The 12895-nt window shown below is 39.8% G+C and overlaps 1 long non-coding RNA gene across 1 annotated transcript; it reads right to left on the bottom strand.

The window, feature by feature from the left end:
• Positions 1-2984: 2984 nt before the first annotated feature.
• Positions 2985-7163, bottom strand: LOC107214215. Its single transcript, XR_001524908.1, has 3 exons — positions 6906-7163; positions 6691-6828; positions 2985-6473 (listed from the first exon to the last, which is right to left on the bottom strand). It is a non-coding gene; the product is annotated as an uncharacterized LOC107214215 (long non-coding RNA).
• Positions 7164-12895: the final 5732 nt, after the last annotated feature.

Below are 12895 nucleotides of genomic sequence, written 5' to 3' on the forward strand. Positions count from 1 at the left end.
CTCCGTGCTCGCCCCCCTCCGCCGCCCGCGGCCCCGCAGCGATAGTGCCCCGTGCGGGTCCCGCCGGCGGTGCCCGGCCCGCCTCCCGCAGCCCCCGCGGGCAGGGCTCGCTGTTAGCGCGGGCGGAATGCCGCCCCTGAGCGCGGAGTGCCGCGGTACTCGGGCTCCGCGGGCACTTCAGGTGTCCTGGCTGCCCCCCGAGAGGGCTGTGCGGTGGTGGGTGTGAGCAGGAGAATCCGCGGCTGTCTGCAATTCCCGCTTGGCAGTTGAAGGACTTTGGAAAGAATGTAGTAACTTTTACTGAAGAGTGTGTTCTGTCTCCTTGAAGGAATAGCTGAGGGCATCTGTTGTCTGAAAACAGTGTTTTCTGCTCTCTTTCGAAGGTGTCAGGACTTCATTATTTCTCTGTGGAATTCATCGTACACTAATAGTACAAAATTACCTAAACAAAGCTTTGAAAGTAATTCCTGCGACTGCTTTTATTTCTTACATTGAATTGAAGTAGCAGAACTTAAAACTGGTCTTACTGTGCGGCTTGTTCACTATGCTCGGATGGAACTGCTAACACCAGTAGCAGTTTGAAACACTGATCCAGCGCTCCTCCAGCCATGGACAGTAAAAATGCTCCTTCTGTGCTTGAGGCACTGGAGCAGTTCCAAGAGAGCCGTTCACGGATACGAGCTGTGTGTACATGCAGGTGTTGATGGGAGGAGACGTGCCGGCCCTGTCCTGCAGCAGCATCACTGTGCCCAGACTGTACGTGGTCCTTGTCACCGCAGGATCACAGTGATGCCTGTTAACCCGAACCTACGGCTGTCATTTCAGTATCTGAAATAGAAATAAACTGGAAAATGCTTTGAAATTAGATTTTGCCTCCTTTAGCTCCTTTGTCTGCAGAAAGGGCAAGCTTTTCCTGAGCCTTTCTGTTCTGCTTAAGAAACACATTCCTCCCAACTTGTCTGCACCTTCACTGCGCTGTTCAGTCATCAGCCTATTCTGTCTTGCTGCAGCTTGCCATGGGCTGTAGTACTTCCCATCCTCCTGTTGCCCCTGTGCCTGCTCCCTCCACATACACCTTCTCTGCTAGGCCACGGAGCAGGCCACGGCTCTGCCTCTGCTGCTCAGCTGTGTGTACGGGAATATTGATTTGACAGTGTGTATGCTCTGTAAGAAAAAAAAAATCAATATTTCAGTAGATTGAGCAGAGTGTGCGGCAGTGTAATGGAGCCCAGGCTGCTAACGTAATGTGCAGGGGTCCTCATTCAGAGATTGAGGTCAGTCAGAAAATGGAAATGTGTTTTCTTATTTTATTGTGTGCTTCAGGTATAATGTAGGTGTTTATGTTCTAGTGTTTAACTTACAGCACGCAGGTACTTTTAAGTCATATCCAACAGAAGGTCACATATTGTAGATGACGTACACAAAAAGCATGTTACAGATATACAATCCATTTTTTTAAAGCTCAGTAAGTCCTCCCTTGCCTTCATCCATCATATATGTATGAAACAACAGTTGTAAGGGAAAATGCATAATTTTTGTTTCTGCAAATAAAAATAATGTTCCGTTGTTTGGTGCAAACTTGGCTTTTGATTGTGTAAGGAAATATGTGGTACTTTAATAAACTCCAATACAGTGACATGTATCGAAGAGTATCATAAAACCAACATAAGTGAAAAGAATGAGGGAGGAGAAATAACCAATGTATGACACAAAGCCAGAGTAAAAGCTCCCATTGATTTTAGTAGACCTGGGATTTCAGCCAGAATGTTCTCCATGGTACATTTTCCACTTTTTAAACCATCGCATCATGCCTTAAAATGTAAAAGTAACTCGTAAAATGACATGAGAAACCACGGCATTCTCAGGCTCAGAGTCAAGATTAGCGTAAGCTAACTATTGTTTCACGGCTCTGGGGACGCTTGATATGGTCCTGTCTTTACTCAATAATTTTATCTGCTGCTTTTGTCAGAGGCTATTTCTCATCCACCAAAATCCCTCACTGCAGCAGTGAGCACAGATCTGTACAACAGGCAGCAGAGTTTTGTGTTTGTGAATGTTACAATGCTTTGTGCTGAATATAACATACATTTCAAGATGCTACGGGGGCCTTCGTGTTCGGTAAAAAAGGCAAAGCTATTTATTCTTTCGTCATTCACGTTCTCTAATTGGAGACTGATTTGGCAGTCGTGGCCAGGGAGGCACGCAGGGCTAGAGCAGTAACATCTTTCAGTTACAACTCTGGCTTAGGACATGACTCATGGAGAAAGCTTCCAAATGTAAAATACTGCTACCTACAAACGCACATGATGCTGGGATTGCTCAGAAGCCAGCTGATATTCTTCAGTCACTGAACACAGATTTCTCATATATGTTTCACTGTTCTGAAGTGCTTGTTTTAGTGTTAATAGCTACTGGAAACCTATGCACTCACCACTCTTAAAAACATACCTCAAGATATGCAGTATGTCCTAAAATATTTTATCTGTAACTTAAAAAATAATACTGTAGTAATGTAAAATGTAAAAATATATTAAAAACACTATGATAGAATATTTTACTTGGTCCTAGAACGCTTTTCACAGTACAAGTATGATAAACTGCAATGAAAGTATTATTTTAATTTGAATTAGAAGATAAATCTCATAGCTGAAGATTAAGAAATAATAATTAGTCTTGCACTTTACTTTAAGAGTCCATCTGTTTTGGCAGCATGATTCCAACTAAGAAGATTCAAGGAGGTGGTTACTACGTGACACAGACAAAAGTACGTGATATAGAGGACCAGGCTGTGACATTTTGTAAAGTAAAGCTGAACAGTATTTCACAGAATGTTTGTTTAAAAGGTGGGAGAGTTTTATGATAGAATTTACTTTTATGAAGACTCTCTTTTTCAAGGGTTTTGCCAGCTTTGTGAAACAGTAAATTGGGGGTGAGTTTTTGTGGGTTTTGATTTGTTTGGTTCGTTTGGTTGGTTGACTTTTTTGGTTTTTGTTTTTTTTTTCATTTTGAAGAAATTAGTACATTATAAGAATTAGTAAATAGAATTTACATCTAATTGAAAACTGAAGTTATGCTGGATGGAAAATTAATTTTCTCATTAGTTGGAGAACTTTCATGGAATTCATACAATAAGTACTCAGCCTAAAGCATCAATCAATATTATAGAATGTTTTAAAACAAATGTAAACAATTCATATTATGACAATCTGTGGCATTACTTATTGATAGAAGAAAAATGATACATAGAAAATCAGTGCCATATAATTCTAATTCTTAGTTGGTTATTATCTGAGATTGCTCTTGATTAAATATGATTTGTGTTGTATCTGTGTAATTCTGGTCTTCATTACTATAATAAATGTGCATTAAAACTGCATTATAATGTCCTAATTGTGAAATTGACATTGAGTAAATTAAGGTTATGAGTATTGTGATGCAATATTTTACCAAATGTTTTATTTCCTAGTGCTTAAATTTCCTTGCATATTGGAATCATAAAATTAATTGCTGAAGTTAATAAATAATGATAGATAGTCTAAGTCAGTGGTAAGTTGGAGAAGAATCCAGGTTTCCTGAATTCCTAGTCTCTCCCTAAAGAATAGACAAAGTAGATACTTCTTTCTAAAATTGTAGAAATACATGACTGATATAAATATAATTTTAGTAGAACCTGAACATTAGTAGAATAAGACAAGACCAAGCATCAAATCAAAACTTGAGGATACAAGAACACAATGTAATGAACTTTCATTCAAGGTCAGTAGAAATCATTCTATTGACTTTAATAAAACTGTTATCAATTCATAATGTGCTGGCATCAAGTGTATGAAAAGCTCCATTAGTTAAGTAGCTGAAGCTTATGACAGCTTATATGTTAGAAATTTGCAGAATCAAACCCTAGATGTCTCCTAAAAAACCTGCAAAGAGTCAGAAGGGCTCCATTTACACTATAGATCCCAAACGGAGTGACTCTGTCACCTGCACTTTACAGAAGTTATGAATGGATCTGCAAGGCAATCACTGCTGGGTTAGCGTAACATTATCTGCAAAACATTAGCATTCTGGAAAACAATGGTCATTCCAAAATGTGCTTTTGTTGAGCATTAAAATGAAATTTGAACCTTCCTGGAAAAAAATGCCAAACAGGCATAAAAAGACAGAAACTAGTAAGAATACTCCCTTTTACCCTGTCTGATGATGTTCAGCTTTGCATGGCTGGCCCATAAAGAGATTAACATACTGAATCAGTGGGGTTTGAACTTCCCTTGCCCATTTCCTCCAGGGAATGCCTGACCACTAAGCAGCCATCTACTTTGAGGAATAGAACGGAAAGTTTGTCCTTCTCTCTTTATTTATTTTTTTTTTTCCTCCTTCCATAAATTCATTTCTGAATCTGAGAAGCCTTCTTACTGGAACAAATATTTTCCACTAAAAAGTTCCATTTCATCAAGTTAGCATTTTTGCATACAAACAAATAGACTGTGGGAAAATTCCCACCGAGCTTTACTTTGGAGTCTTTCAGAAAAAAATCATGCAAGGGAGAATTATAGGAATGGCATTTGCAAAGGCATACACATACAGCTCTCTGTTGAGTTCAAACACAGCGACACAGCACTATCTAGGACAAAGACTTGAGGGCATTTAACCTTTCATTTTTCGAGCAGTAGAAAGCTCTGATACAAGAAAATCAGCTAGAGATAAATAAACAACCGAATTCTGTACCATCCATCACAAGCCACAATTTCCTCAGTCTATAAAAACTTCAGTGGGGATTGTGCTGAAGCTTGTCAGCAGAGTCTGCAGGACCAGGACTGAGAAGGAGCAACCAAGAGGTTATTGATGTAACAGGCCCAAGTGTCTCGAATGGTGTGTCCTAGAAATGGGAACCAAGGGCCATACTGCTCAAACTGGCCGACAGCTGCTTATGTAAGTAGCCTCACTGAATTCAAACCTGCTCTAAAAACGCACTTAACAGTCTTCTGGCTGCAGCAATGTGAAAAGAAGGTAAATGACTGGAATAAGATCTATGCAGGCTGTAGTCAAATGCTTCTTGCAGAAATGGCTGGGATGATCATGAGGTTACCTGCTTCTTCCATCTGCCCTACACTGGCAGTGCAAGATAAACCAGTTGCTTTCACAGTGATGGCAAAGCACCTGCATAGGGTATTCCTGTGGTGAAAGCTCTAAAGGCATGCACCATCACTGCCATTTCCCCTGCCTGTGGCCTCAGTGTTTGAGTGCTACATTTTCTCACAGAATCATAGAACGTCCTGAGTTGGAAGGGACTCACAAAGATCATGGAGTCCAACTCCTGGTCCTGGACAGGACACCCCGTGAGCCACAGCATGTGCCTGAGAGTATTGTCCAAATTCTTCTTGAACTTTGTCAGTCTGGGTTGACTGGCTTGTGATCATTTCCCTGGGGAGCCTGCTCCAGTGCCCAACTGACCTCTGAAGAACCTTGTCCTAATATCCAGCTTCAAGCTCCTCAAGCCTAGCAAAGCTCAACTGGTGAACAACTCTGAGGAAAAGAATTCATGTTGCAAAATTTAGTGAATAAATGCTGCTAATGCAACTTGCAACTACAGACTGGCTGAGAGTGCAAAGAACTTTAAAAAACATAACCCAGTCCAGCCTGCATACATATATTCTCTGGGTAAAAGTAATGTCATTTGCAGATACTAGTCTTGTAGGGAAGTTCTGTAAGCATTTGGGAAATGAAAACTATTCTTACATACTGAATAACCAAAGAAGATAGAGGGTGGTGGAAAAAACATATGTGACAGTTGTGTTGTGCGACAGTTTTTCTTATCCTCCTCCAAACCATTTGCCTGGCAAATCCCTTCTTTTTTTTTTTTAGTTTTTCCTTAACTTTTAGGTCTTGAGCACAGCTTACCCCCCAAGGAACAAGCATTAAAAGTAATATTCAGTGAACACTGAAAATCATAATATCTCTACCACATTAATTTAATTTCTATTATTTACATCAAAGCATGAATTTGAGGAAGGAATGATTAGTCAGGGTAAAGAAACTGAATGTTTAGCAGAAGACCCCTTTCCTCAGTCTCCTTGAACACATAAATCACAAATTCTCAAACAATCTTTTGACACAGAGGTATTTGATTAGGAAAAACCTGCTCTAATGGAAAGGTTTTCGTTAGCTTGGGATGAAAGAGCTGCTATGCTTCCCGGTGAATTCGGGAGCTGTGGGTCTTCCTGGGTCATACATTTCTAGCTCCCTTGGAGACTGTCGCAGTGCTGAGCGCTCAGCAGCTTTGGTATTCATCCAAGATGCAGCGTGACTGCTCCAGAAGGTACTCAGCTCCACAATCATATTTAAAACATCAGCTTCTGTCTCTGAGGTAGCAGGCTGGGTATGATGAGTCGGAATCCCACTGAATGAAGCATCATACAACCATCCTTCAGAGGCCATCTGTACCTCCTCCAGAACACTATGGCTTTTCATTAGCAGTCCTGGAAGAAGAAGTGCACTCATCACATCTCCCGGGAATTTCTGAAGAATACAGCTCTAGAGTTCCCTCTTTCACTATTTTGTTATTCTAAAGTAGGGAAAGTATCTTTGTCCTGTCCAGATCTTAAAGAGGTGAAGGGAAGTCCGGCACCTTAATTTCAAAACATTAACAATCGCTTAGACTTTCACTTCTGCTCAGACTTGATTTATGGCACTCACCTTGCAGGACATGTAATCCAAATCACCATCTACTTAGATCCACAGGAGGAATCTTCAGGCAAACCATCACAACAACCCAGTACTCTTCTGGCTTTTCTACATCGCCAGGAAATGTTAGTGAATGCCAAACTTTTGCAACTGCAAACAAAGGGAAATGGATATTCATCTCTACCATTACTTTCATAATTAGTTGAACAGGGAAAAAACAATCTTACCAGGAAATCCTCACAAGTCTGAACTACATCTGTCAGCTTTGTTTGTTTGCCAGTTCTTCTGATGAACCACAGGAAATATATTCCAACTCCAGCACAGATTGTTCAGAGGAGACAAGACAGGCTCATTAGCACTGTAACCTGCAGGCAGTAGGCAGGCACAAAAAACCTTCAGCCTTTGGATAGGGTAGAGCAGATGCAAGCACATGGGTTTGCCTGACACAAGTGGATTATATATTCATATTTATGTTGACCATATAACCCTGACCGTGGCTCTTTATCAATGTGCACGTGACATCAATAGAGCAGGCTCTTAGATCCCAAGCTCACGTGCATGAGAAACCTGGGTAGTGCAGGTTCCCCTGCATGCAATTTCCCAAAGAACTGTATATCTTCCATGCTAGAGGGTAACTGCAGTAAAACTGCTAATTGATGCAGTCATCAGATATTAATAGAGTTACTTGAAAGAGTGGTGTAGTTGCTGTGCAGGACTTCCTAGGCACAGTAAGTCATGATATGAGTATGTCACTTTTTTGAAAACTATGTGATTTTGTCACAGCTTGCTGTACAGCACACCATGAAATATATTAAAATAAATAATCTGAAAAACTGAACAGTGTATTTAAAAGTAAGTACATCAGAAAGTAAATGAGATGTATTTCATGGGTCTGGATGTTTCTGTTCCCTCTAGCTAAATTCCATATCATTAAATGAATTTTTCTAGGCTTATTAGTTTGTTGTCTATAAAACACTTAGGAAATTTATATATGCCCCACTCAGCTGCTTTCAAATAAAGGCACTAGAAGCTGTTTGACTAAAGGTTGTTGACTTTTTTTTCTCATTGAAATCCACAGAAAAATTTCTCTTAGTTTCATCAAGTGAAGGAGGAAATCTTTATAAGTCTCCTTTTGAAACAGATTGCTTGGAGTCCTTTACTGTAAGAAAAATATTTCTCTTTAGATCCCACCATGGCACTCTCCTAATTTTATGAGATTAGGAATAGCCTGTCAAAATTCTGAAACACAGGGGGATCCTAATCATGAGCAGCTTGTTCCAGCTAGAATCATATTTCCTATGTTGCAGGACAGCAGTGGGCAAAGTGCTTCATTTGCACCTCACAGAAATGTGCTTTTCCTCCCCAATTTCTCAGCAGAATGCAACAAGACACTTCCTCTGGCCCTTAGCAACAGCCCTTAGCAAGGGCCGACAGAGAAGCACAAGCAGCAAAGCCAGGACTAGCAAAGAGCTATTGATTCGTGAATGAAAGAGAACATTTTCTGAAATTAAAAAAAAAATAAAAAAATCATCTAGTCACAATAACTCTAGGACAAGTCTTACTTTAGTGACTAGAAGCAAAAAGAGCAGGCAACTTGAATTGGCATTGATCTTGCTGGCATTCCAAGGGTAATATTTTCATTATGATAAAATGTTCTTTAACAATCTCTCCGGTGAATTGGGCACAAACATGCTTTTCTTCTACATTGGTCCTGCCTATCTTCCTGTTCCACCTATTTTTACACTACTAAAAAATATTTGTTTAGGCAATGCAAACAAAATCCCCCCTTCCATGTGTTTAAGTTTCCTGGCCGTTTATGCTATACTGTAGTACAGGACCAGCAAGATAGATTATAACTTAGTTTCAAATTAATTTGTTTGTCTCCCCTCAGAAAAGGAATAATAAAACTTGTCCAAAATGTTAGTAAACATGTAGGATTTGGATGAAAGTTCTACAGCACCCCTTCCAAGCAAACATGCCAGCAGAGGAGCATACACACATTCATAAATAAAAACACATTTATGGATGTGGACTGGCAAGTGTGTTTTGTCCAGATAAATATTTTTTGTGTGAGATAATATAGAAAAATCAACACAAAGTCATATATCATATAAAATATATGTATATAAAATTTCTTCAGCCATTTTTAAACTTTGTTTCCCAAAGACAACAGGTGAAAAGATGTGATTACAAATAGTCACTATGGATCTTCATCTTTCATAAATTTCCATGGTTTTCTTTGCCCATCTTGATCAGGCAATAATTTGTCTAATTAACATTTTTCATAGGAGGGAAATAGTCTGTGTGCTTTTCAACACTGCTCCAAAAATATATAGCAGTATTACGTGACAAAATGCATTGGTAGCAGATATATGACTATTGCGTGTTGTTACAAAGCATCAGCTATGCATTCATGGGCTGCATAGAGGACAGTCTCTGACTGAAGTCCTGCAGAGTCTCGGTGAAGATTTATGTGATTTTTTTTTTTCTGCAGCTTATGATGTGGCAGAATGACCAATTTATGATGTGGGTGGAACTTGGTTCAGCACATGGAAATGCCTCCGCTCTCCAGATTATGCTCTCCTGTGGTAGGCAGTAATGCTTTCTGCCCTCCATATGGCCACCATGTGCCAGCAGACACCAAATTGGTATGTGGGTTAAATGTAAAATAACCACAAGAGCTCCTGAGCCAATAATTACAAAGCTCCTTTTGATATGGTTAGTGTATCATTATCTGTACTGTGCAATAATAAAACAGAGCTCATGTTGTCCCTCTCTTCTCCTTCAGTAGCTGGGGAGCTCATTGCAGAACTATCACACACAATTGATGTTCACAAAATGCTTTTAGGAATTGTCATAGCAGCAGCAAAGAGCACACCAAAATCGCAGTTCTAATTAGACATTAGCTTGAATAAAATACTGGAGAGAACAAAAAAGGAGGCTTATTCTGTGCATTCACTAAAGACATGTATCCTGCGTCCTGGTCTGAGCTGCTCAGGCTCTGGGGTAGATGAGCTGGTTTGGAGGGCATCTCAGGTGTTAAAGAAGTTCCTCTGACAATTTAAAGCCTAAATTATCAAGTTTTAGCACTCCGTACTTGTGTGCTCAAGGAACACACAGCTTTGCAAACACTGCTAGTTCCCACTTCTATCCAGGTGCAGTTCAAGGCTTGGATGTGAGTTATTTTATAATTTTGGCCTTGCCACAAGAATTTCAGAAACTAGTCCCTGTGGTTTTACCCAGCAGCTGAGATAAACTGGGATTCAGAAAAAAAATGTTTCCTGGATTTGCTTAGCTATAGGCTTAGGACAGGTCGTTCTTAAGTAAAGAGCTCATGACTATTGCTCTCCTTTGGTGCACTAAATCCCAACATTTTTGCAAGGTTTTTTTTATAGATTTAAGATTTTTGGGAAGGTAGAATTTAGTGGGAGGGATTTGCTGAACAGGGAGTGTTCTTAACTTAAACTGGTTTTTTGTCTTACACTTGGCAAATATGGATTATTACTTGTCATAGTTCATAATGGTATTTTATGTGTGATTTTGACTGACCTGCTGTGTTAAATGAAAACAAATAGGACTTGTCACTCACTTGACTTCTGAAAATGTTGTTCAGAACATTCTAGCTGTCTGGTGCAGGATGGGCTTCCTGCTCATATTCTTGCAACATCTATAAAGCAATAGATAAGCACAAATGGGTCTCTATCTGAAAATGTACAAATATTCCCATTAATCAGGAATAGAGATGTTGGTGCACATACAAAATCCAGTTAGAAAGTAACTCACATGAACAGCAAATAGGATTTTCGGTTTTCTTGCCTATTTGTCAATTATAACAACTGACAGTGTTCCAATTAGCTTTAGCAATTTCCTCCATATAGTGTATGGAGTATATTATTATGTCATTAATTATAGTGTATTCATTATTCATTATGTTGAATTAAGTAATAAAGAAAAGTATGTCTGGGGTGTACAAAGGAAAGCTAGGTGTGTATATAGATGTGTACAGGGCAGGCCTCTAAGAGACCTACCCTTAATGCTCTGTAAAGGGCCATCATTTTTTCAATGCTTTTGGTGTTATTTTTTGAAGCAAGGGCTCCCTGTGGTCAAGGGAGTGAAGGACCTCTCGGTGGCAGCTTCTCCAGCTGTGGCTTCCACCTAGGCTGCACATTGTGGGCACTGTAAAACTACAACATGACACCTCATTGACCACCATCTCGAACATCTGGGGCGGCTGCAACTCCTCACATTTGGTGTGAGCAATTCCAGCTCAGCTTTAATCTTTATTAAGACTATCAGGCAACACTTGCAAAAAAAAAAAAAAACAAACCAAAACAAAAACAACAAATCAAAACAAAACAAAAAACCAAACAACTCTCTGCTTTACATTGCTAATTTTCATTTAATTACAGTTGTATTTGTATATTTGTAACTAAAATGCTAGCCATGCCATTTCTACCCTTTTCTTTTTCTTTTTTTTTTCCCAATCTGCTATAAAAAAATAAACCAGTCATTGGTTTCCTGACCCAGACAGCTCCCACGGGTATCAAACACCCTCTAAGTAGTAGATTTTTGGACTGGCTTTCTGATTTGGCTGACAGACACGCAAAATCACACACAGGGAAACTGCTCCAAACCAGGTTGGCAGAGACTGAAAGGTACTACTATCTGGAGTGTGTCCAGAGATAGATGGGAATTACAGTCGTTTTGTAGTCTCAGTCAAGTTCCTGGCTGACCAGTATCTGCATCACAAAGCCACCACTATACCCTTCACTTGGCAGTAATTAGTACTTTGTTAACAATCTCCATAGGGAAATGGTTAGCAAAAAGCACAAGAAAGGCCAGAGAATGAGTGATGGGAAACCAGCTGAATATCCAAAATAGCTACTTGCAGTGTCAAGAATATGTTGAATAAAGGGAAACACTCACAGACTCCATATGCCCAAATCCATGACATCATAGGCACCACAAAGTCCTGATGGAACAAATCAAGGAACTGTAATAAGGACACAGATACATTTTTTTGGGTTTTTTTTTTCAAGAAAAAAGCCAAGACAAGGCATTTAGACATGAACATTTGCTTTCCATTTCAGTGGGAGCTAAGAAGCTGGCATCTTGACTGCCTTTGAGAGAAAATGAGGAGGAAAAGAAAAAGATGTATCTCTTGTTGGATGTGTTTTGGGGAAAGTTAAATCATGGAGGAGAGGTAGTACATGAGTGTCCTTTTGCTCGAGAAACCCACAGAGATGTTCAAGAGTCAACCTTGTCTCTACAAGGCACTTCAAATAGCATCATATCCTCTGAAAAGCACTAGAGGAGGACACAGACAGTTGTGAGGGTCTTGGAATACACTGAGGGCAGGTTTTCTCTCAGAAAGTGTGGTGTGAAGAGACAAAATGTTTGGGGACACAGCTAAACTGCATTTGACTCAACTGATAATGAGGGGTTGCTTAAAAGGGTGGAAGGTAATCTGTGTGAAAGAAGGCAGGTATGAAATGACACACCACTATTGTAGGAATAGCCTTACTATTAAGGATGAACTACATAGGAGCAGATTTCTAAAAATTCATAAGCTGGTGTGGAGGCCTCTTGAGCAGATAATTGAAAGGATAAAAGGGTAGGGGACCACTGGCAGATACTGAAAAAAAAACATATTAAAGGTTCTTCAATACACTGTTCAGATACAAAAGGGGAAAAAAGCACAATTGCAGGCTGATATGGTATTCTAAGGCATTCTTTAGGCACCTGGAAATCAAAGTCCCATAGAAATCCTGGAAAACCAGGACACCTCTCTGTGTCTGACTGTATAATACGTAAGGACAAAGCAAAACATTTGGGCATACAAAGAGTTACAAATAGTAGGAGACATAAAAGGCAACCAGAAAATGTTACCAGTACCTAAGATGAGGAAAGAAGTACAGCTACATAGCCAAGAGAGCAAATAACAGACTGCCCAACAGAGGCCAAAATATCCATTGTTTCAGCCCTCACTAAAGAAGCTTGTTATGCACAATGCCTAATAAAATTAGTTTAAACAAAAGAACATGGGGTCAAGCCAGAGCAGAGAGGGAACAGCTAGAAATGCTTATCTAAGGCAATATTCAAGGCCCAGCCAAGAAGTACTGAAGAACTTCTATGACAGTAATACCTGAGCCATTAGAACTTGCCTCAGAGTGTTTTGGCCTGAGGAATAAGGGGGCAATTTAGGATAGAATAGATA

Source organism: Parus major, chromosome 2 (assembly GCF_001522545.3).
Source record: "Parus major isolate Abel chromosome 2, Parus_major1.1, whole genome shotgun sequence".
NCBI lineage: Eukaryota > Metazoa > Chordata > Aves > Passeriformes > Paridae > Parus > Parus major.